General features: G+C 36.3%; 1 protein-coding gene across 4 annotated transcripts in view; it reads right to left on the bottom strand.

Annotated features, from left to right (window-relative positions):
- Positions 1-24866, bottom strand: part of PRLR (prolactin receptor) — a 380151-nt gene that overhangs the window by 140693 nt on the left and 214592 nt on the right. The window contains exon 1 of one of the 4 annotated variants that reach the window (XM_074282696.1): positions 23248-23306. The exons of the other annotated variants lie outside the window; for them this stretch is intronic. The gene's annotated coding sequence lies outside the window, so the exon portion shown is untranslated. Of the gene's footprint in view, positions 1-23247; positions 23307-24866 lie in introns of those variants that run through there. 4 annotated transcript variants of the gene reach the window in all.

Genomic DNA, 24866 nt, shown 5'->3' with positions numbered 1-24866 from the left:
TTTAATCAGAATGCCACCAGAAGTTATTGGAGTTCAAATACTTGCGGTGTTATCATTATTGGTTAGCTTTCTGGTAAAGTGGAATTTTGCAAAGACCTTGCCTCCTAGATGTGTTGTTCAGGGAATTTTGATAGATTGTAAAGAGTAAAAATAGATATCTTAGGCAAAAATGTCAGAAGGTAGGGAGTCATCCCATCCAGCATGATGAAAAAAGAGCAAGGAAAAGTGCAGGAGATACTTGAAAATGTAGTGTCAATAAAGAACTTAGCCTACTATTCCAGTTGTGGTAGACCAAGCTAGAATCTAGAGGGAGATTGCCTCTTTATTCCTGGATACTTTGCTTCTCATTGCGATCCAAAATCATATTAGCTGTTTTTGGCTGCCATGTTCATTTGTGCTAAGTTTGTAGATCGCTTAAACTTTTACACCTTTTCAGACAAATTACTATTTAACCATATCCACTTTCGACATATGCTTGGGACTTTTTTAAACCCAGGTATGGGATTCTATTTACTCTTATGTGCCTGAAAACTCCTAGTGCCTAGAAAAACCAGGGGGACATCTGTTAATGTTGTGTTTTTTTTTCCCAGACTGTTTTTGCAGTATTTGTGTATTGGATGTGAACCACTGGAGAACTGAACTAGTTCTTTCTCTCAAATCTTTTTGGTTATACCGTCCCTTCCTGCTGTTATAATAAATGGAACTTCTCCACGAAAGAGCCATACTGTCCATTACAGAACAGCTTTAAGCAATATCAGCAGGGTGATGATTGTAACCTTGAGAAAAGCTTGGTGGCTTGAAAATTTTTGAGAAAGGATCCCTTGAGAAGCTACTACCAAAAACATATATTCTGATTGTTGATCCGTCACAATCAAAGCTGACTTTTATCATCTTTTTATGAGCATTTTGAAAAATTCTACAATATTTTGAGGAATTTTAAATGCAAAATTTAATTGCTGTCAAGATTGCCTTATATCCAGTGATATAAACTGAAAAAATATTAAATTCAATTTGTATGTATAATTTGGCATATCCTCTTAGAGAATATTAGTTAGGTTAGGACTTTGCTTTTCAGTGTCTCCTCAGATCTACAGTTATAGTACTGTTATGCCCATGCAAAATCTTGTAAAGCTAAAAGTGATCAATTGATTATGCGGATATTTATTCATTGTATTGTTGATCCTGTTGGCAAGAGGACTTTATTTGGTGTAAGGAGCCATTTCTTTAATTTTGGGGCATTTCAATAGTTCAGGAGTATTTTAAGGTCTGCAGAGTAATTTTTATACATTATCTCATTTGATGCTTACAACAGCCTTGTGAGGTAGGTGCTATAGATGAGAAAGGTTTTATAGATGAGGTTTTATAGATGAGAAAGCTGAGGATCTATAGGTAGGTGAATTGCCTTGTGGTTACACAATTAGCAAAGTCAAACCCAGTTCTTTCAGACCCTTTCCACTAAACCATGCTGTTCCTTTTAGTAGCTAGACTTATTCTTGGATTGTTATAAATATCAAATACAAATATCAATTCAATCAAATATCTAATGCAATTAAGATGTGCAGTCCTACACACACACACACACACACACACACACAAAGTAGTACTACTAATGCCATCTGAAAAATTATGTGGAAACAGATGGTACAGTTTGGAAATATGAATAGCAATGCCTTCATCTGGTTGTTGACTCATTTTGGGAAACATACATTTTTATAAACAACATCTGATGGTCCCTGCTTGAATTTTTTTCAATAAGCTCTCAAATTCATAAGATATGTCAATCCAAGGTGAAACAGAGGTTATGAGGGAACTTATGACATTTATGAATATCAATAGATTTCTTACATTTTTCAGCTTTATTGATGTGTTTTGTTTTTACATACAAATATTTAAAGATTACGTCTCTTACCACGAACAACAAACATGGTTATTCAGAATTCTCTGTTATGTTGTGGTTGTTTGTCCTTCATTCTTGAAGAGGACCATGACATCAGGACTATAACATGCAAGTAAACTGAATTGTAGTGAGTAAGGCCTGTGTACAGTCACTCTTTCCTTGGGAACCATCTGGGCCCAGCAGCAAGATATGGATCAGGATGCTAGAGATAGTCCTGGATGCAGTAACAGACCTTGGAATAAACAACACTTATGAAAGCTTCTCTGTTATATTTGCCTCAAGACAAGAAGGGCAATCTTCCTTGTATAGGGATCCCAGAATCTGACTTACATCAAACTTTGACAATCCCCAAAGCAGTCATTTTGTGTACAAATGATCATTATAAATTTACTCAGATTCCACCAAGAAAAGTTGTATTAAATCACTCCACAAAAGCAATGGAGTAGATTTATACTGTCTCCTGTTTTCCAGCTTTATCAGAATTATATCCTCACCACCAGATGATATAGAAAGAAGGCAGTAATAAATCAGCAAGGAAGCAGATGACTCATCAAAACAGTACATGACTCTTCAACCCTTCTTGGGACTAAACTTGTTCTAAAAGCACTGTGACATACAACTAGAGTAATTCAAGAGAAAGACTAAAATTGAACAATAGTACCCCTTGGCAAAATAATGGTACTAACCCTTAGGCTTCCAGGAAAAAGCCATCAGTAAATACAGAGACAATGACAGAAAATTATTTATCCTGATGTTTGATTCAGTGCAAGCATTTTATTGGTATACATTGGCTACTATGGAAGGTATTGAAACATAAAAATCAAGACACAATCCATACCTTCAAGAAATGTTGTAAAATGTTTGGAGAAAACAAGATAAACCCGCAAGAAACAATTAAATAATCATGTAAGGCCATATGTGATAAAAAAACAAATGATTGGTATAGATTATCATCTGTTAGAAGAATAGGCACAAAAGACATATTGATTTAACAGACAGAATTCTGGGGGATAAAGTCACACTTCTAATAGTACTTCTATGACTGAGTAAATCATTGTTCCTTTAAAGTTTGCAAAATCCTTAACATAAATTATCTCATTTGGGCCTCCCCATAACAACTCTGTGAGATAGGTATCACCATTTTGTAGATGAGAAAATTCAGTTAATCTATCTGAGCCACAATTTACTCATGTCTAACAGGGATATATTATTATTACCAGTGGTACTTCACTCTCAGAGTAGATACGTGCAGCCTTATTTCTGATTCCACCACTTGATGAGTCACCTACTAGCCATCAAGACCCTGTCCTACTCCTTCTTTAGCAGCACCCTCTGTGTGATTTCATTAGTTTCTATGGGTTCAATTATCACCTCTATGAAGAGAACTAGCAAACCTATATACCCAGCCCTTTGTCTCTCTTTTTCTCTCTTTCTTTTCTATCTGTCTGTCTCTCCTTCTGTCTCACTCTCTTTTTTCTTCTCTTTTCCTCCTTTCCTCTCCTCTCTTCTCTTTCTCAACCTCCAGTTTTCCATGATTTTTGGAAATAATTAACTGGATCTTCTATAAGCATTTTAAACTCATACTCAGCAGGTCCAAAATGGAAATTATTATCTTTACTCCTAAACCTACCCCCTTTCTTAACTTTCCTATTTTTGTTGGAGACTTCACTTATATTTCTACTTACTTACATTTGGCAATCCCAGTCATACCTAATTTCCCTCACTGCCCTCCACCCCATATGCTATCATTTCCCAAGCCTTGTTGACTACATCTCCACTTCTCATATTAGTCTCTTTTTCTTCACTCAGATAGTTATCACTCTAGCTTCAGTCTTTTATCTTCTCTCACTTGGATTATTGCAATAACCTCTTACCTGGTCATCTTTCCTCCAATCTCTTCCCTCTGTGATGCATCCACAGTTATCTTTGTGAATTCCTCATTTAGGATATGGCATTCTGAGTCTCCAGATCTGACTATACACTCCTCAGATCAGGAAGCTTCAGTGGCAACAGAGCATACATTATATACTCCTCTGCCAGGCATTTAAAGTCCTTCAGGATCTGGCTTCAGCCTGTCTTTCCATACATTTCCATGACTCTTGAACACACCTGCATTTGCAGAACACTGACCTGCCAGCTGTTGCTTGTATGTTACATTCTCTTTTACTCCTCCATCTTCCATGACAGGAATGCTCTCCCTGCTTGTCTTGGTTCCCAAGCATCCCTAGCTTCTTTAAAAGGTGAGCTCAAGCCCTCCTCTTCCATAAATCTCTTCTGATAACCTTAATTTCTTTGGTACTTTTTTCCTTCCCAAAAGACTTGGTGTTTACTTCCATGTGTACCCACTCATGCCCCCAGGATAATATCAGTTTCTTGAGTTCAGTTACTTTTTTTTTTTCATTTTTGTAGTCACCCCACACATTGCACAGTGCTTTACAATAATAGCCAATAAATCCTTGTTTAATTTGATTGAATTGAAATAATCTAATCAATGTGAAGCCCTTTGCACATTTTAAAACATATCTAAATGCCAGTTCTTACTATAAGAATTAAAAGAGAGAATGATCATTGATCTAGAAAACTTATGGGGGGGGAGTAGAATTTCCAAAGGACAGGGAATACTTGGAGAGTTGGAGAAATCAGGGGAAAACATTGGGGGAGCTCAAAGGGAAGAGGGTTAGGAGACTGTTGTGAACAAAGATCAATAGGGAAGTGAGAATTAGCATTCCCAATGACAGCAAAGAAATGTGCTGACTGGATCACAGTTTGTTTTGGAGAGTGGTGGGAAATATATTTGCAGTTGAAAATGAGAGAAGGGAAAGTTATATCAATAGTCCTTGAAGTCTATGGAGTTTTTACTTAAACCTGGAGACAGTAGGGAGTTATTGAAGTTTTAGAGCAAGGGAATGAAATTTTCATGGCATAAAGACAGAAAATTGGGGCCAAAAGAAGAAAATGCCCCAAGCAATTAAATAAAAGGAATGTTAGCTATCATTTATAAAATACTTTAAGTGCAAGTCACATTACATGTTATATCATTTAATCTGAGAACATTTTTTCAAATGCATGAAAATAATAATTCTATGGGCTTTCAATATAGAAATATATAATGTAAAAGGAATATCTATAGTGGAAATTATATAGTAGACGGCTCTTTTCCCCAGTAGTCATCACTACGCACATGAAAGGAAACTTGAAGCATTTGAAATTGAGCCCCAGAGCCGTCAAAGAACAGCAGCTATTTGCATTTTGTCTGTCTCTCTCCTCCCAAGTCTCTGGTAGCAGATACAACATCCCTGGATTGCTTGGCACAAGTTCAGAAGCCTCCCTCAAGTCTAGCTGGAAGGTGATATGGGGAGGATTTGTAGTAGCATAGGAGACAGGCAGGGGCTAGCAAACATCTACCCACAGGGGATCATCCTTACAGCCTTGGGCTTTTCTGCTCTAAAAGACAGTCAGCTCCTCTGACAAAAGCCTGCCTTCTTCCCAGAAATACTAAGAAAAAATTACATTTTTTTGGTGTGAGCCCTATGTTTTCAGAGCTGGAGAGATTCTTGGCTGAGGAAACTCCACCTATTAATGCAGATCAGCAACTAATTTGTAATTTAAAGCCTTAGAGAATAACCCAGCATACAGACTACTGCCTAGGATCAGACAGTATATGTTAGAAGAGGTAGGATTTGAATTCAGGTCCTCCTGACTCTGAGGCAGCCATCCATCTACTAAACTGTTGTATTGCATGTCTAAATCATCCACTATCATTGCCATCATTATCCTATTTCCAGACAAAATACAAGAGGCATAAACCTGTCAAGAAAACTATAGTGGTACATGTCAGGAGATTGGCATCCTGAAATTAAGGTACAATGGGAAGAACTTGCTTAGAATGATGGCAATGGATTAGAATTCACTGAAGCCCAAATCCCCTATGATATTAATGAAACACAGGGCCTACAAATCCTTTAACTTCCTTTCCTTTGACTAGTTCATTCCTCCCAGAATCTGCATTTTAAAGATAGTGCCCAGACCAGCATGTCTTCCTTCTTTTTTGAACTCCAGTTCTAACTCTGGATTTTCCCCATGATATAGTAGAGGAAATTACATTCTTTCAAAGTTTCCTTCTCTTCTCTCCCATAACTCCCCACAGTCCTTTCACCTTGCTTTATATATTGACCAGCTCCATCTGAATATATGCTCTTTGAGATTACCTTTCTTCTAGTATTTGTATTCCTAGTTCCTAGTTCAGTGCCTAGCACATAATAAGTACTTAATAAATGCTTGTTGACTTAATTTGACTTGAGGAAACTAAGAAATAGTAAGGGGTTTGTCTTTCTGAACATAACCATATGAATCTAAGTCATCCCAACTCCAATAGGTTGATTGAGAATAGTAGGCAGTCTTTCTCTCTTGTACCCACTAACCCTTCTCTATCTCCTTTGCTCCACTTTCTTCTCTACTTTCCTAAAAAATAACCTATATATACACAGAGGCTGCTTAAGGCATCATAGTCTGACTTACAGATTCCTGAAGAAGGCTGTTCAGGTTCTGATGACACATTCTATCCTGATTTACTTTCTTGTAGAAATAACCAGAAAGCAAAACTTACAATTGTTTTTGTTTGTTTTGTTTTATTTATGTTTTTCTTTTCTTTTCTCTTTTTCTTTTTGCTGGTCAAAGTGGCAGTGAATGGATGATTTTGGCTGCCCTTAGCTCTTGCAGAATCATATAGTAGTACAATGCCATTTATACATAGAAGACCCCATTACTTCTTATGGAAGGTTATCTGAGACAGGCACTGTTTGAGGCCCTTGCAAAATCATATTTTGAAACATGAACTGGACTTGGCATTGATTCATTTAATACCCTAAAGGTAAAGCACTCTCTACCCGAGAAGAATAATATCATTCTTTTGTTAATTGACCAGGGTTTGGGGTTGAGTAAGAAAGAGAATACAGGGCAAGAGGAAGACAGGGATTACTGAAAGGATAAAAAAGGAGAACCTGAAACTTACTTAATAAGTTTACACTTCCTCTGGAATACTATTCCCTGGCTTTCTACAGCAACTCTGATCTCTCAGATCAGAAAGCCAATGCTGATACAGAGAAGATAGATCAGAAATTCCCAGCTGCCAGCTGCCAGAAGCCACTGAGGCAATCACTCCAACATGTCTACAATCTACTTTCTCATTAATTCTTTGAACCTTGTACATTGCTCCACGTGATCATTCCTAGGAGATGGAGGGAAGGAGTAGACATTACCCAATGCTATCCTTTAAAAGCATATAGGCTTTGTAATACTCTCCCATCTTAATGGTTTAAATATTGATAGTCAGGTTAAAAGGAATATCAGAGCTAAAAGGAATATCAGACATGATACAAGAGCTATAGCTCTCTATCCAAATGAACTGGGTTCAAATTCTGAATCTGTCACTAGAAATGTGGGTGACTGAGAAAGGCATTCAAACAATTAGGTTTGGTGTCCTCATCTTTGAGACAAATGACCCTGTCAGAATGGAGATGACTTTCAAGGTTCTTGCCAGTTCTGAATCTGTGAGTCTGTATGGGGAAGCCTGTATTCAAAGAGTTGTTGTTTGTCCTTCATTCTCTTTGAGAACTGTGACATCAGGGAGTGATGAGATGACATGAAAGTGAATTGGCTTGAAGTGAAGTAGGGTTGTGCAAAGTAACCAGCCTTACTCTTTTCTCCAGAGCCAACAAGTCTGGTGGCAAGATATAGATCAGGATGATTGGAAGTGGTCCCTGTGAAGTAGGAAATCTTGGCTTTTTTTCCTTTAAAGAGCAGGTATAGGCTAAAGAGTATGAATGATGTAATCAATTAATCTATAAGTATTTTATTAAACACCCACTACCTCCCAGAGTCATAGTGTATCAAGCTCTGGGCCTAGAATCAGGAAGACTCATCTTTCTGAATTCAAATCTGGCCTCAGACACTTAATAGCTATGTTACCTTAGGCAAGCCTTTTAATTGTTTTTACCTCAGTTTTCTCATTTCTAAAATGAGCAAGAGAAGGAAATTTCATACCATTCCAATATGTTTGCTAAGAAAACGTCAAATGGGTTCATGAAGAGTTGGATATGACTAAAAAATGACAGAATATTACCTGCCAGGCTCCCTAAAGACTTATGTAAAAATCAAAATGAAACAGTCCCTGCCCTCAAAGGACTTAGCCTTAGCTAGAAAGGTAGGAAAACTATAGGTTAATCATGTGAACATGTGACAGCCATTTTTTAAGGTGCACCTGGCAAAGCTACATTATTTGGCACCTCCCATCCAACCCTATGGCTGCCTCCCTGAATCACTATCTAGCTACCTGAATCCTAACTTTATCCTTAAATTGTAGCACCTTATGAGATTGCTTGGATTTTCTATACTCTCAGAATAACTCTTCTAGTTCCATGAGAATTCTTCTGTATTCACTAACCTCCTATAGGTTTTTGCAAACAGCTATCATGGATTTCTTTTGGAAAACAAGGAGAATAGATTTTGTATAATTGTCAAGATTCTCACTTGACTGTTAATTCCTATGATCCATTCAGTTAGCTAATTCAGCTTGAGGTCCATCACATCATAGGAGGATAAGGACAAATTTTTATTTAAAAAGCAACTTGTTTTACTTTTTGAGAAAATACTGATATATAAGTGACTGGTTTATACTGCTGAGTAAAGAATACTCTAAGAAACTGAAGTCATAAATCCAATCTCTAGTATACAGAAATGTAGGGTTAGAGACAGGACTCTTAGACATTACCTTCTTCACCCTACCCACAGTTAGTTTTACAGTTGAGGAAATGGAAGTCCAGTTAGGTGAAGTGTCTTGCACAATGTGACATAGTACTGAGTAGAAGTACCAAGGTTCAAGCCCCAAATCCAGCACAATTTAGCTCCAGAATGACATAAAGCCCTCAATCTTGACATGCTATTTGCCAGAAGGAATATATGTGTGGATGGATGGGTATATAATCATGAAAAATAGGGAGCACTATTCAAAATGCTTGCCTTAATGGTAGAGAATTAATGTAGCTATCATTGTCTATGAAGGTCAACATGAGCCATTCAATTAATTTGGAAGCTATCTCCCATGCTTTGAAATGTCCTCTCTTCCCCAACTTCTAGCTTATAATTTTCTTCAGCTTTTGGTTCTGGTACCATTTTTTAGGAGAGGCCTTTTCTCAAAAGTCTAGTTGTTAATCTGTCCTCTCATCTCCTCATTTCTTTGTATTTATTTTTTAACTATTTTGCATTTGCCCTTTGACACTCCATTGTTTTCCTAATAAAATGCAAATTCTTTGCACAGAGAACATTTCTCTGTCTCTGTTTCTGTCTCTCTCTTTTGCTCATAAGTAGTACCTACAAAAGTGCCTGCTACATAGCTGGTGTTTAAAAAAATGCTTGCTGCATTAAATTTAATTTAATTTCACTCCTTGTAGGCAATCTTGTTTCTCAGAATGGATTCGGTGAAGGGATGGCAATAGGGACTATATCCCCTATGACTCTATTCCTCTTCCCACACAATGCTGGCATTGATTTATCTATGGTAGGTTATTATCAACGATTAAGGTTAATTTGACCTGCCAACACAAATGCCCAGAGCCATTTACCAAGTGGTGTCCTTGATTGAACAGGATCTTTCCCCCATTTACTTATAGAACTGCAAAGCTGATAACTTACACTGGTTTTTCTGGACTTTAGAATCAAATTCTGCTCTGGTGTGACACAGAAAAGTCTCCTCATTCTACTGCTCTGAATATCAAGGTCATATGCCATTGCCTCTTCCTTCCTTTCTTTCCTTCTTTTAATTAAGCCAGTTTTGATCCTTGTCCCCAGTTTCTCTAAAATCCTTGTTCAGGAGCCTGCTCTTTAAATTTTTTTTAATGTCACTTGTTAATTGTGGTTAAGTTGGAGACACCCATTTTTAAAATGGGAAAGTATTTTGACTGCTCAAAGAACCCTTGCTTTCATTTCCTGTTTTGTTTTCATTACTAAATTCCACCTCCTCTTAGTGTTCTTGATAGCAGCCCTGCTTCAGCCACTAAAAACAAACACACATATACACATACACACAAACAACAACACATAATTATGCTTGATTTAACTTATAAATTGGGTCACTTGGAGAAGATTCTCAGAGCAACTCAGATCCAGAATCAGACATATGGTCTTATTGAAAACTTTTGCTGATGAATTAATCCCCTCTAAGGGAAACTTTTGCCAGTTTTGCAGCTCACCAGGCACTGAAACTAACCATCTTGTCTTTTTTCAAAACCTGTTTCCTTTAACAGCTGGGATAAAAAAAAAATCACATATGCTTACGTAAGACAAACATATGTCAGCTGTCTGTTAAGGTGTTTCTTTGCCAGTCAGGAGCTGTATCTAGAGTATCTAGCCTTGAAGAAGTCATTTCTAAGGAAGATATTGTTTCTGAGCAAAGGATCAATGTTGATTACTTATCCCATCTTTCCTCTTTCCTCAGTTAACAGCAGAGATGCAAAGAGAAAGCCCTTTCACTCAATCCTGCACAACAAAGTCCCTGTCTTTGCCTCCTTCCTCTCCTTTCTCTTCCCCATTGCTCCAATATCTTTTGCTCCAATCCAGTTGCTTTTCCCCCTCACTCCAAACCTATTGTTCTGCAAGGGACACAAGCAGAATTTTTAATGTACATCATTTTTATTCCCTAAGGGTAATTATTGAATTAAAGAGACAGTTTTAGAATTGTTAGGAATAGTAGTTGCTCCATTTAGAATTTACAAAGTTTCTTACTTAATCTCCACATGTCTTTGCTCAATTTCTTCTATCTCTTTCTCCTCTCCTGCTCACTTTCTCTTCCTTATGCCCCATAGCCTTTCTTCTTATTCAAAATCACTTTGGACAAAGTGCAGACATGAGTGGAAATCCCAACAGTTGTGACTAGTGCTGGGCTTTACATATTACTGATATAGAAACTTGCCCAAATAGGAAATGAATGGGAAACTTATTTTAACCCTACCTAGAAGTTTGGCTGACATGACACCTGGATGTTTTTCTAGTACAACGGCTAGAAGTCTATGGTGTGAAGTGGTTTCAGAGTTACAAGGATCATTTCCTCCCCCTTATAATCCTCTCTGAAACATGTACTCTATTCAGCTTCCTAATGTTTGAAATGCATTTTCAAATGCAATACCCCAATTAAGGGCTCTAACCTTTGTTCCTTAAGTTCTACTGAAAATAGCTTTGGGAAAAAAGATACACATTTCTGTGTGACTGAACTTATACTTTTCTAAAGCTAGTTTTAAGAAGGAACATGGAAAAGAGCTTGAAGGTATTGGGAAACCAGAAGATGAGGAAACTTTTGGAAAGAAGGCTAAAGGGCATAAAATAGAGAGGCTGAAGACCCCTTAGGTAACCTTGTTTGCTTCATAATTTTACTTGTTTAAGAGCATATGATGCTTACTGACTTGGTAATAACTTATTATAAGGTTTCCCCCCAACATCAGACTGGTAGGGCTTGTGACAATATTCCAAGGAGTTACAACATTCATACTCATTGGCATCTATTTCTGCTCTACTTCTGATTAGATAACATCTTCCATTTCATCCTCATGTCAGTGTTCATGGCTTTTCTGTACTTCAGCTTACTTCAAATCTTTTATCTAAAATGGATAAGAATACAGATTATGATACAGATGCAAACAAACCTTCAGCAGACTGAATAAGTCTCAACAGGAGTATGCTAGTATGTCTGTATCTGCTTCTCTTTTCCAAATATTATTGTGATTAATAAGGATACTAATAACATATGCTGACAATGTTGTCAGCATAAAATGATAAAATGATTCCTGTAAATTGCTTTGTAATTTTTAGCACTGTATAAATGCTAGCTATTATTATTATTATTGTTGTTATTATTACTACTACTGCTGCTGCTGCTGCTACTATTATTTCTGTTAATTGCTTCTACTACTGCTGCTGCTGCTGCTGCTGCTACTACTACTACTGTTACTAACACTACTACTATCACCTGAGATCTGTGAATGATTTTATATTAAAAAAGGATTATCTTATTTGAAAAGGCTAGAAGGATTCTCCCTCCCCCCACACACCAAAAATGAAACAAAAGCTTGTCTTTGTGTTTCTAGCAGAGCATAACTCACTTTATTTCCTTTCTCTATGACAACAAAACCCAGCCCTATTTTTAAGTTCACAGAGAGACTAAGTCAATGTGCTTTGAATGATTTCTGAGTTTAAGTTGAAATAAGATCTAGACTTCTTTCCTCCAATCAACAGGTTTTTTTCCTAGCAAGCCTTGACTCTAAATGGGCAAACATCATGAGATTACAAGTGGGTCCTGTTTTAAAGAAAATTCACACTTATAAAACTTATACAGCAAGGAGGAACTCAATCCAATTATGTACTATGGGCTGTGTTAAAAACTCAGAACACAAATGCAAAAGAAAGAAAGAAAAATATTTCTTGCTCTAAGGATTATTATTTCCTTTATGAAAGAATTTGTCTCTGGGATCTTCTAAATTGTGAGATTCTTTAGGGCATTTAAAATATAATTCAATTTCCCTTTTCCTTCCTTTCCCCTCTTATACTCCCACTAATGAACACAAAACTTTTCATGAATCACTTGTTGGGTATTTATTGAGTGCTTGTGGAACTGTGGATATCAAGCCCTGCGGACACCAAAACTGAAGGATAAACCATCCATGGCCCTTAATTTGACTGACTGAGACTTAAGTTTTTTTGAGAGCAGGCTGTCTAACCTAATTGAAAGTAGAAGAGGTATCAAAGATTGTTTAGTACAATGCTCATATTTTATAGATAAGGAACTGAGTCTCAAACAAGATATTTGTAACTCTAGGATGTTCATATGCACAAGTAGGTAAATCTGGAAGCTATATCAGAAGCCATTTAGTTCATCTCTAACATTATAAAGATGAGAGAATAGAAGCCCAGGGATGACTCATAGGTAGGTCAGAGGGTAAAATTTGAACCCAGCTATTGCTCTTTTTACTATAATGCAAGGTAAGTGGGGTTAGGGCACTTTGCAAAGAGCTTTTACCTCTTACAGCTTATGAGTTGTATACATTTCAGGAGAAAACCATCAAGACTAGAAGATCTAGGGTAGCTCAAGATATAGGGCCTCATATTGACAATATGCTTGTCACAACCTTTAGCAGCCCCAGAATCAAGGGTATTTGTTATTTTTAAAAATTATTTTATTATGATTACTCTGAACATTATTAAGGTTATTCAACAGGTAATAATAGAGTGTTCAGTTTTCTAAAAGCCAGATACCACTATTTGGTTGAAATTTCCTTAATAACCTTCTACTTAGTCCCTTTGCCTCATCTATCCCTATTTCAATACAACCTCCAAATGTCAAGATCCTTTTCCTAAAATGCAATTCTAACCTTCCCCCTCCAACTGCCAATCCTCAGCCCAACCTTTATACCTTTTCTCCTGACCCATTAAATTCCAGTATCTCCCAGTTATGTTTTGGGTGGGACAATGTGGAGACAGATAGATGAAGAGATGGGAAGAGAGACAGAGTGATTGAGACACAGACACACAGACACACAGAGACAGAGACAAAGACACAGAGAGACAGAGACAGAGAGACAAAAAATAGAGAAGATATAAAGAGGAAACACAAAGACACTGAAATGACAGGAAGGAGACAGAGACAGAGATTGAGGCAAGCAAAATTAACTCCTCAGAGAGAAAGAGAAGCAATTCACCAGAAGACTCTTGCTAAAGCTATAAAGAGAATTGTTAAGAGGAGAGGGAATGGAGAAAAGCCATGGAAATCCTTGACAACATGAGCAGGGATAAATATAGCGAAGAGTTGAGTTCAGATTAAGTGGATCACAAAAACAAGGATCTAGACCAGGCAAAGTCTTCAGATATATTGAACTTCATGTAAAAGTGACTGAGGAGAAAGTTATAAGCTGATCCCTCATCCAGTTCAGTTTTTTCAGGCACTAGGAGTTGCAGAGTAACTAGCACTGAATATAGTGGTTGAACAAGTAACTCTATAGAGAGCTGGGTTTCTGTTGATTAAAAGAACATAGGAAGATTGTTGGAAGAAGAAATCAAAAATGAAAGAAAGTCTGCTAATTCCCTAAGGATGTTAAAATAAAAAATAGGATAGGTGAAGGGAATGAAGTTAGGTCTGTGTATGACCCTAGAAAGGTCTAATGCAATTAAATTCATGGATGGAATCTCCACAATGGATGGAGAGGGCTGGGAAATAAGGCCATGTTAACAAAGTGCATTGCTGTAGTCAGCTAACAATGGAGGTCAGACCATGCTAGGAAAGGTGATACTTGGCTCACAGAAGGGCCTCAATTCAACACTGGTTATGGGTTGCTTTAAGCATTCATTCTCCTTTGATAACAATATTTGTTGTGTTGGTAGGGAAAATGTCTGTCTTCTGAGCATATTAAAACCAAAAGGATAAAGCACCAGCTTTTGGTTTGGTGTCTAAATATTGACTTACCCAACACCCACCAAGAGTGTACTGTTATGTGTTCTTTGTAACAGAACATTTAATTTCATTTAATTAGCTTCTAGACCACAGAGAAGGATATTGAAACCTCAATAAACCAATCCAAAGGTTATTTGAACAAAGTCATCCTGGGTGTGGATAGGCTGTAGAAAATTCTGGGCCAATGCCAGCATTGCATAAAGAGGGGAAGAAGGGTAGATAAAGAATTCAGTATCTAAGTTCAACCTATTGTTGAACTATTAGCTCTGTGATTCTGGTCAAGTCAGTTGCTCTTCATGAATTTTAGCTACCTCTTCTTTTAAAGTGATGATGAAGTAACATTTAATAAATCTTTGAAGTTTGCAAAGCATTTTATAATTATAATAACTAACATTTATGTAGAGTTTAATATGTGCTAGGACTGTGCTAAGTGCTTTACAATTATCTCATTTTATTCTCACAGCAACTCTTGAGAGGTAGGTGCTAATATTATCTCCATTTTATAGAAGAAGGAACTGGGACAAACAGAGCTTAAGTGACTTGCCTAATTCTTAGGCTAGATTTGAACTTGTTTTCCTCATTTTATCCTCTAGGTCTAGACACTCTGCTGAGTGATAGGGATACCAAGAAAGGCTAAAGACAGTCTTGTCTTCAAGGAGCTTACATTGTAATGAGGAAAGACAACATACAAAAGAAAGCTGAAAAAAGGAGACAGGGAAAACGGAGGAAAACTAGCAGTTGGAGGATGCCTGATAGAATAGGAGGAATGGCAAATGGATTGGGAATAGAGAGATAGCTGACATTGGGGTCCTCTTGGTTCTGGGAGGCCCCTTCCACTCTTCAGTCAGAGGGAGGGGCCTAGGAGGGAGAGGGTACTGTTGATACAGGAGTGCTAAGGCTGAAGTGATCTTCCAGAATAAAGCAGTTCGTGGATAATTCCTGACTGTCACAATTATCAAATGGAGAGCAATGCAAGACATCTGGTGGCAATGACTAATCAGTGGACCATACAGAAGAATAAAATTAATGAAAATTCTCATTTATCATAGTCTAATTAGTATTTTCCTTATAGTAAACCTGCTTGCTGTCCAAGTTTTTTTTTTTTTATTGTTTTTGCTTTTTTAAAAAGTAAGACCTGTGATTTTCATAGTGTAGGGAGTTCTAAAGGAAAGAAACTCCCTTTACCAATGAAAATCTTAAATTGCATTTGACATTTATTCTCTTAAAGAGTTGCTTAGGAAACTGAGAAATTAAGGGACTTGCCCCTATATAGCTAGTATTCTTTAGGAAGTGAAACTAGGTCTATTCTTTAGTAACCTCTTCCTATCTTGTTGATACTGGTTAAAACACATTGTAATGTGTCTGATAATTTAAGTTTTTTAAGAACTGAACTTTCAGAAGTTATAGGTAATTTCTTTCTTCTACTGCTTGAGATGTTGGAACAATTTTACTGTTGTAAGCATTCAAGTTAGTAACTAAATTTGTTCAAATTACATTAATCATTATCTACATTTGAAGCCCTAAAGATGCAAAACCAAAATGTAGTAGTCACCTCTACTAGGAATTATTACATACTGACTCAAAATTTATAGAAGAAATGGGAGCAATAGTCTTTGTACTTATCCCTGTTCTTGGGAACTTGGTAAACTTCTAGTCTCATTGAGGTTACAGGATTATTTGTCCTTGAAATCAATTTCAGTGATCCATTATTTGCTTCAAGTTTCCTGATTGCAAAATCAGAACTTTTTTTTTTTTTTTTTTTTTTTTGCAGTACCACTGAAAAGGGTGAATTTGGACTGAGAACGATCCATTTTCACATTCTGCCCCTTCCACTTATTTACGTAGGCTGCTTAATGTCTCTGAGCTAGATGAGAACTTTTCCAAGAATTAGATAAGACTTTTCTTCTAAGCTATAGACAATTGAAATCACAGATCCTTGAAATACTGACTCAGTCCAGGATAGATTTTGTTTTTGCCATTTTGTATTTTCACAACCAGCATATAATAAAATAAAATCTTTGTCCTATGGAGGGCTATAAAATTTTTCAGTGTTAAAAAGTGGTCCCAACTTAAAGAAGGCAGGAACCACTAAGATGCGCCAAATCTCACTAAGTAGATCAAATCCCAAATCCCTAACTATTCTGGGCTTTAATGTTTCAGAGGTAAGAAGTATAATAAATCCCTTCATACACTGCCTTGTAGTAATTTTATGAAACTAAAATGCTGTATAGAATGTGGGAAATAAAGAAACTTTATGGATGTAAGCTAATACAAAGCTGCTGACTAAAGATAAAGGCAAAAAAGTCTCATCTATGCCCTCTTCCAATTTTAGAAAGATTAATGATTTGTTTATTTTAAGTGACCTCAACAAGGTTAGATTTAATTCCTCTATTAACTTTTGTAATTGTCCTCAACTGTTTGGATGGGAGGTATTGCTCAATGAGCACATTCTTGATTTGATTATCACTCATGTGATAGATTTTCAAAGGCTTTTCTCAGCCTCTTTCACTGGTGGCTGGATTTCCAAATGGCAATATAGTTGTGGAAAGCTTGAAGACAGCCACTTCCTTCCATTAGTAAGTATATTCTTCTAATGTCACGTATAGGATGAAGGCACCAAATTGGGTACATTGCTTCAAAGATGACCCTGTGGGAAAAATTACTTCTTCAGAAAGACTGACATATTGAATTACACAAGAAAAAAATATTGAATTCTGTAAAGGAAAAAAAAAATCAAGGCATCAGGGCTGGAGCCCTGCACCCCAGTACTAGTAACTGGGTTTTTATCTCAACTGCAATGTTTTGAGTCTCACATTATTTTACAGTCTCAAACACTGAGTTTTTAGGACCAATCATTTGCCTGAAGAGAGTAACATATAAGACAGATAAGGAAGATAATGTTAGGTAGAATAGATAATGTTAGATAGAATTCTTTCTTATAATTGCTTATATAAGGATGTGAGCTATTTTCAGAAGCCAGAAGATGGAATGCCATGATGTCTCCAACTGGCTCTTTTCTTCCTTGAACTATTTATTTTTTTCTCACTTACTATATGAATTCAAAATGAGAAAGCCAAGGTCAATGTGTTTTTGAAGGCCATGATGGTCAGTTGCATCTCACCAAAGAGAAAAACACAGCTATTATTTGTATTTTGTTGATAAACGAAATCACCAGTTAGAAGGACAAATTTTTTTGGAAACATTGTTGTATGGGGCAACTTTGATTCATAATTCCTTAGAGAATACATACTTCAAAAGACTGTGAGAACTGGATTTTGGTTCTTCACCCTTTTTCCTTCACTTTAGGAAAAAAAGTTAATCTTAGGAAGCATTGCTATTAAAATGCTAATATTATATAATTTATTCAAGAGACTGATAAGTTTTATGATTTTCCACAGAAAGTAGTGCCTTGAAGTACTGCTTGAATCTGTTACAGCCCTATTCTGGATCAATTGGTACAGTATTCTGAAGGCTCTTACCCTGACCCCAATTAAATAATTAAACATAATGCTTTCCTAGAGAAGTTTAAGAGAATCTTGGATGGTTGGAGGGGAGGGGAAGAATGCAGGTCCAAGAAAAATATTCAGATTATTTTGGGAGATTTCTTATGATTCTATGAAAATTATGGCATTTTACCTTAGCCTCATGAACCATGGAGCCAGAAATTAGAAAAAAACAGAATTGAGCAAGAGCTCTGAGGTTGGATACTAGTTACTAGTATTACAGTACCTATTATTGCCTCCTAGTTACTAGATAACTATGGCAGGCCTTTTTCAGCAAAAGAAGTGAATTAGCTTCATGACCATTTAGAAAAATGAACAAGATGACTTTGGAACAATTAGTTTAAAATAAAACAAAATGAAATAAGAGCTTGATGTAGGCTTCTCAGATTTATCATGTCTAAAACAGAATTTATTCTATTTCCCAATTCCAAATATTGTCATTTCTACTTTTATAATGGTCCCCTTATAAAGCTTCTTCTCTCTAATTAGTAACAATCCTAGTTCAGGCCCTTTTCACATCTTTCATGGGATGCAGGATATGTTCAGGAAAGACTAATACCTCTGGTGTGAGGACTGTTGAGCTCTTTCAGATCTGCTTTCCACCTTTTGGTCTACCTACACCACGCCTATGACTCTAAGAAGCTATAGCATGCATAATAATCACACCTTAGTAAACCATTTCAGCAGATGGCCTATAAAAGGTTGAAAGTAACTGAGAGGTCTCAAGCCTTTTGGTGAGGTAGGGGGATGCTGAACCCCATGCTTGTGGAGACTTCCCCTGGTGGAATGGGCAGATGAGAACAATTTGTTCCAATGGCCATGAAGGCATCTGAAATGGGCACAGTGGATATAAAATGACTGGAATTGGGTGAAATAATGTGGGAGGACCAATAATGTATTGTTCCTAACAGACTGATGCAGAGACAAAGAAAGAGGGGAAGAATATCAGTAGGTTTATTGATATATGTGTTTAATAGTGATTAATAAAAGGTTAACAGAGATTGGTAATGAAGTAATGAAGCTTGTACAAATTACAGTGAGTGACTTAATCAGCTGCTTCATCAGCCTTTTAAATATATAGTGCAATGACATTCCATCATTAAAATATAAGTTCTCCCTCATGTGTGTGTTGGTGCATTTATTGTGTCAAAGAGTCTTCTCTAATGCTAAAAATCAATGAATCTGATTTTTTTTCTATCTTCAAATTAGCACCCTCTTATTTTTTGAAGGCATTGCCGTGTAAGTCAAAATCTTGCAATTTTAATTTGATCCCTTATTCTCTATAACCAACCAGTCTGTTACTAAGACCTATTGATGCTTCTTTTTAAATTGCCTTATAATTAATATTCCTCTTTTATATTTCCATTGATATGCTGAAGGATGAACTAGAAAGAAAGAATTTTGGTTTTGGAGCAAATTCCATTATTTCCATCTTTGAACATCAAATTGTTAAGAAATTTTCTCTTACATTAAGCCTAGCTCTCCCTTTTTATAACTTTTATTCATTGTTTTCAGTCTCCCTTCTAAAAACCAACCAGAAAAAGTCAAATTCCTCTTTTATCTGACAGTACTTCAGATACTTGAAGGCAGCTATCAGTCTCTCTAAGTTTTCTTTTCTTTGGGTTGAATATTCTCAATTGATTGATTATTTCACAGTCATTCACTTCATCTATATATGCTTAGAACATTATAAGCAATTGGCTTAATCTTAGGCACCTAAGGAACTTGCTATTGGTATGTTTAATTAAAAACTACTCATGGAATTCATCAAAAGTCAATTGCTTGTTGGTCTAGTTGTAGGAGAGATTCATATATTTCAGAATGAACACTGGAAAAAATGACTTCTAAGATTTCTTCTAACTCTGAGATTCTCTTTTTGATTATATCCCAATCATAGTCCTTGGATATTACACCATATAGGAATTCCTAAGTGAATCAGAATGCTGGTTTTGTTCTTTTGCATGTCAACACTCTGCTATTTTCTACTGTGGTCACAGCCAAAGTTTTAAAAAGTTATTAGAAACATGATCTGCAGTACCACGAGCTCTAATGTGAAGTCAAAGTTTCCCATGCACAAAGTGAGTTTCTGAATTCTAACAGCTTTGTGTTCCTATCATTTCCCCTCATCACTTTCTGCCTTCTGGCTAATAGTGTTGCATGGTGCATCCCCAAATGTCAGCACCATTCTAATCATCATTGGGGAAGAGAATTGGGATCATAATAGGGGAAAATTCTTTGTGCCAAATATAGGGTGCTATGAGTATATGAACACTATACTTTAAGAAAGAATACTAGAATTGGAGAAGGTCCAGAAAAGTGAATTTAAACTGAGAGGTGTCCTACAAGGGATGTCCTACAATAGTGTTGCAACTCCAATTTAGAAAGATTAAAAACTGAGATAATATTTGATCAAAGTCTTCGAAAAAGGATAGAATGAATACAGACTTGCTATCAAACTCAGGGATATCATAATTAGGTGAAATCCCCTGCAGCTGGAAAAGGTAAATTTAGGACAGATAAAATGAAACACATCCAGCATGGTGGATATAGCACTGGGCTTGAAATAAGGAACACTCATCTTCACAAGTTCAAATCTTATCTTAGATGTTTGTAGCTATGTGACCCTGGGAATGTCACTTAACCTTGTTTGCCTCAGTTTTGTCATCTGTAGAATGAGTCAAAGAAGGAAATGGCAAACCACTACAATATTTTTCCACAAAAACCCCACATATGGTCAGGAGTTGGATGCTATTGAACATCAGGAAAAGGAAGCACATTGACTTATTCAATGAAGAGTAAATTTCTAGAGTTTACCTTATGTGTTAGGCTGAAAATATGAAAGCTTTATTTTAAAATTAGGCTTTATATGATTATAATGATCAAATTTAGCCTTGAATAATGGCTGAAAATTTACCTCCTTTTTTGCAGGTATTTACTCTTTTTACATTGGGCAATTTCATGGATTTTTTTTCTTTAAAAAAATTCTTTGTTACAAAAGAAGACTCTCTGAGGTAGGGAGTTTTTTTGTATGTTTGCAAATAATGGTAATAAAATAAATGGTAATAAAAATAAATGGTATAAAATGGTAATAAAAATAAAATAATGGTAATAAAAATAAATGGTAATAAAAATGAAAGTTGTTAATAAATTTCTTTTAAAAAGGAAGGGATAGAGAAATGAATAAATGATAAACACACAATAGAGTTCTAGGAATTCTAGAATGTTTGAGGACTTTAATATTTCTAGAGGCTGATATGAGAGAATTAACATGACCTCCATATAGTGTTTCTTAAGGCTCAGACTACCAGGTTAGATGGCAGTTCTTGAGTTCCTATCATCATGTTGACCAAAATGTGTTAATATGATCCATGCAGCTCTGGAACTTTGGCAATATATATAAGGCTTGGCTGCTGTATGGATCCTGGGTACAGACATAATGAAAAGGGTTTTGATTGGGAGGAAGAAAACAGATTTTAGTTCTCTGTCACTAACTTAATGTACAATCATGAGTAAGTCATGTTTTTTTTTTTTTGTTGCTGTTGTTGTTGTTTGCTTTTTCTTTATAAAAAAATGAGCAGATGGAACTAAACAATCTTTAAGCTCTATTCCAACTTTAACATTCTGAAGTTCTAGACAAACAACACTCATCAGAATGTACCTTTAATGTATCTCCAGAGGCATTCTTCTCATGGACTCCTTACCTATTTAGAATCGTAGGACCTAAGACTGTTAAAACTAGAAGAGAGCAACCTTTAATCCCCTGATTTTAAAGACTAGAAAAAAAGCCCTGAAAAGCTAGTTGACCAGGTAGCGATCAGCTGTCCTGACTTGTTCCTTCAAAAGACAGTTAGATAGTTCAGTGGATAGTGTATCAGGCCTAAAGTTAGGAAAACCTGAATTCAAATCTGGCCTCAGATAATTCTTAGCTGTATGATGATAGGAAAGTCATTTAAGCCTGTGTGCCTCAGTTTCCTCATCTGTAAAATGAGCTGGAGAAGGAAATGGTGAACCACTCCAGTCTTTGCCAAGAAAACATCAAATGGAGTCACACAAAATCAGACATGATTGAAAATACCTGACCTACACTATGGTTCAAAGGCACATTCCACATAGTCAAATATAAATAGTATCAAAGATTTCAAAAATGACAATCTTTCCCTTTTTTTCCAAGAAGCCTTTCCATATTAATTTTTCTGCTAGTGGCTTACTCCTGAGATTATTTCCAATTGACCTCATGGATAATTTATATATAATTTTCATCTTTTCTATTTGACTATGAATTTCTAATTTTCTTTTTTTGTGTGTCCCCAGTGCCTAATATAGTGTCTGGCACATATTATCCACTTAATGATTCTTGTTGATTTGACATGACTTTTTAATCAACCCCTTCCCCACTGAATCCAACGATTCTTAAACCTACATGAAAGCATCTCCTTTAGTAGCTAATATGTATATGTGCTTCAAATCTTTGAAAGACCTTTATTTGTATAACTAATTTGTAACCTCAGAAATATGTCATGAAGCAGGTACTATAGATAGTATTATATTTTACATTTACAGATGAAGAAATTGAGGCTCACAAGAAGTTGAATGAGTTACCTTGGGTCACACAGTCAATAACTAACTATCAGAGAGCTAGGATTTGACTCCCACATTATAGCTCTTTCCTCTATACAAACATTTCCTTTCATTTTCTTTGCCTTCAATAAAAAAACCAAAACTAAACCAAAAACTAAAAACATGATTATTATCTCTTAAATTACTTCACAAATGAATAATTGGGGAAAATGTCTCAATGCTTCGACATATATTTTATTCTAACTAATAAAATCAGTGGTGGAATTTTCCCTCATGGACAAGTACCTAGATACCTCTTCTGATGGAAGAGCTCACTGGCAGCAACTATCCACAAAAATAGATAAATAGAGATATATATGAAGCTCCTAACTCACCAGAGTTCAGATTTAATAACTCTCTACCAATAGTAGAAACATAGAATTTCTGTCCTGTGTACTGGCACCATGGTGATCATTGTTTAATTTTTCCTCATCCTAAGCTCCAAGAAACCCAATTTTCCTTATGTATCAAAATTAGATAAAATGCATTAAGAAATGAGCCATAGCTAATGGTCAGGCTCTGAATTTCATACATCAAGATGACTATTACCAGAAAGGCTTGGTGACTCAGTCCCAAAATCAAAACAGAAGATTTATTAGAGTACTTCATTTTCCTTTTTGTCAACCTTAATATGTGCTAGACCCTTGAAATATAATATTTGCCATTTATGGACCAACTCATTCTATATAAACTAAGGCTCACTTGCTAATGCTAGGCTTTGGAGGAGAAAGATCACCTACCTTGACAATGCTTCTCATTTCCTGGCTATGTAGTACTGGCTGATGCTACTGAGGAACTGATTTGATAACTAGACATATGATAACTGGACACAGCCTTCACTTTGTGCAATAGAGACTCTCTGAAATCCTGGGCCTATTGCCAGAGGCAACTAGTGAGAAGTGTTGCATCTGTCTACTTTTGTAAGGGAAAGTTGGTTGTGTTTTCTTTGAGAGGGGAAATTGTGGGTCTGGAAAGATTTCATTCAATAGATCTTTATGAAAGCCCTCATGTTTCTAAGACCGTTCTTCCAGGGATTGCCTGGGTTAGCATCCAGAACAGTGGAAATCAACCTTTCTATCGACTTTTGAAGTAAAAGTAAATTTTTACCATAGTTTAGATTTGTAGATATGATACAAATTTATTGAATTCTCATTTCAAGTGTGGGAGACAGGATAATAAGGATCTGGAACTATAATGAAGCTTTCATAGAATTACAGAACAAGAACAGTCAAAAGGATGCCAGAAGCCATTTTAGAATAACTTGTTCCTGACCAAGAATCTTCCCTTCTATAATATTAGGAATACAAATACTACCATTTATATAGTGCTTTAAGATTTGAAGAATACTGGGGCAGCTAGATGGTGTAGTAGATAGATTATCGGCCTGAAGCTAGGAGGACCCCTAGTTCAAATCTGGACTCAGACACTTAACATTTTCTGGCTGTGTGATCTTGGACAAGTCACTTAACCTCGATTGCCTCAGCATGAAGATTTATTCTTTTGATTCTTATATCAACCCTGAGAGGGAGGTATTATTATTATCCCTTTTTTATAGCAAGCTGAGATTGTATGACATGTCCAGAGTTTTCCACATGATAAATATCTTAAGCTGAATTTGAACTTAGATCTTCCTGATTTCAGATCTCATGCTCTATCCATTGTGCCACCTGATTACATTGCTGACAAGTAGCCACATAGCTTCTGTTTGAAAATCTCCAGTGACTGGCAAATCACTATCTCTGAAGACAACTTATTCCACCTCTAGCAGTCCTGGTCTACTTTTAATATTGAACCACTGCAATCTATTCTGTTCAAAAGTGAGTTTTCTTCAAGGCCCAGAAAATTCTTTGGATATTTGGCAGAAGAAATTTTCACAGGAGTAGAAAGACATTGTACTTGAAAGCAGAAGGGAATGTAGATTCTAGTGGACCAATGACTAGCAGTGAGACTTGATTTACATATTATCCATCCAAAACTTCACATGCCCCTTGCCAGCACTAAACTGGGTAACATTGCTGGGGCTCAGCCAAATCACTGAGACCTTTCTGAGTCAAAAATGATCTAATGGAATTGAATATGAGTGTAGTCAAAGTGACCCCAAACCACAAGACAGGGAATCAATATCTAAGGCCAAAACACAGCTTCCATATTGGGTGCAATCAATTAGCTTGAATACAATTAGCTGCCATACAAGCATATTCATAATTGTGTGGTAGGTTAGGAAGAACACTGGATTAGGAATCAGGGGCTCACTCTCATTCTTTCTTTCTCACTCTTTCTTTCTTTCCTTTTTTCTCTCTCCCTTCCTCCCTTCCTCCCTTCCTCCCTTCCTCCCTTCCTCCCTTCCTCCCTTCCTCCC

The sequence above is a fragment of the Sminthopsis crassicaudata genome, chromosome 1 (genome assembly GCF_048593235.1).
Source record: "Sminthopsis crassicaudata isolate SCR6 chromosome 1, ASM4859323v1, whole genome shotgun sequence".
Taxonomy (NCBI): domain Eukaryota; kingdom Metazoa; phylum Chordata; class Mammalia; order Dasyuromorphia; family Dasyuridae; genus Sminthopsis; species Sminthopsis crassicaudata.
Note: the sequence above shows the minus strand (reverse complement) of the source record. Positions and strands in the feature narration are given on the sequence as shown.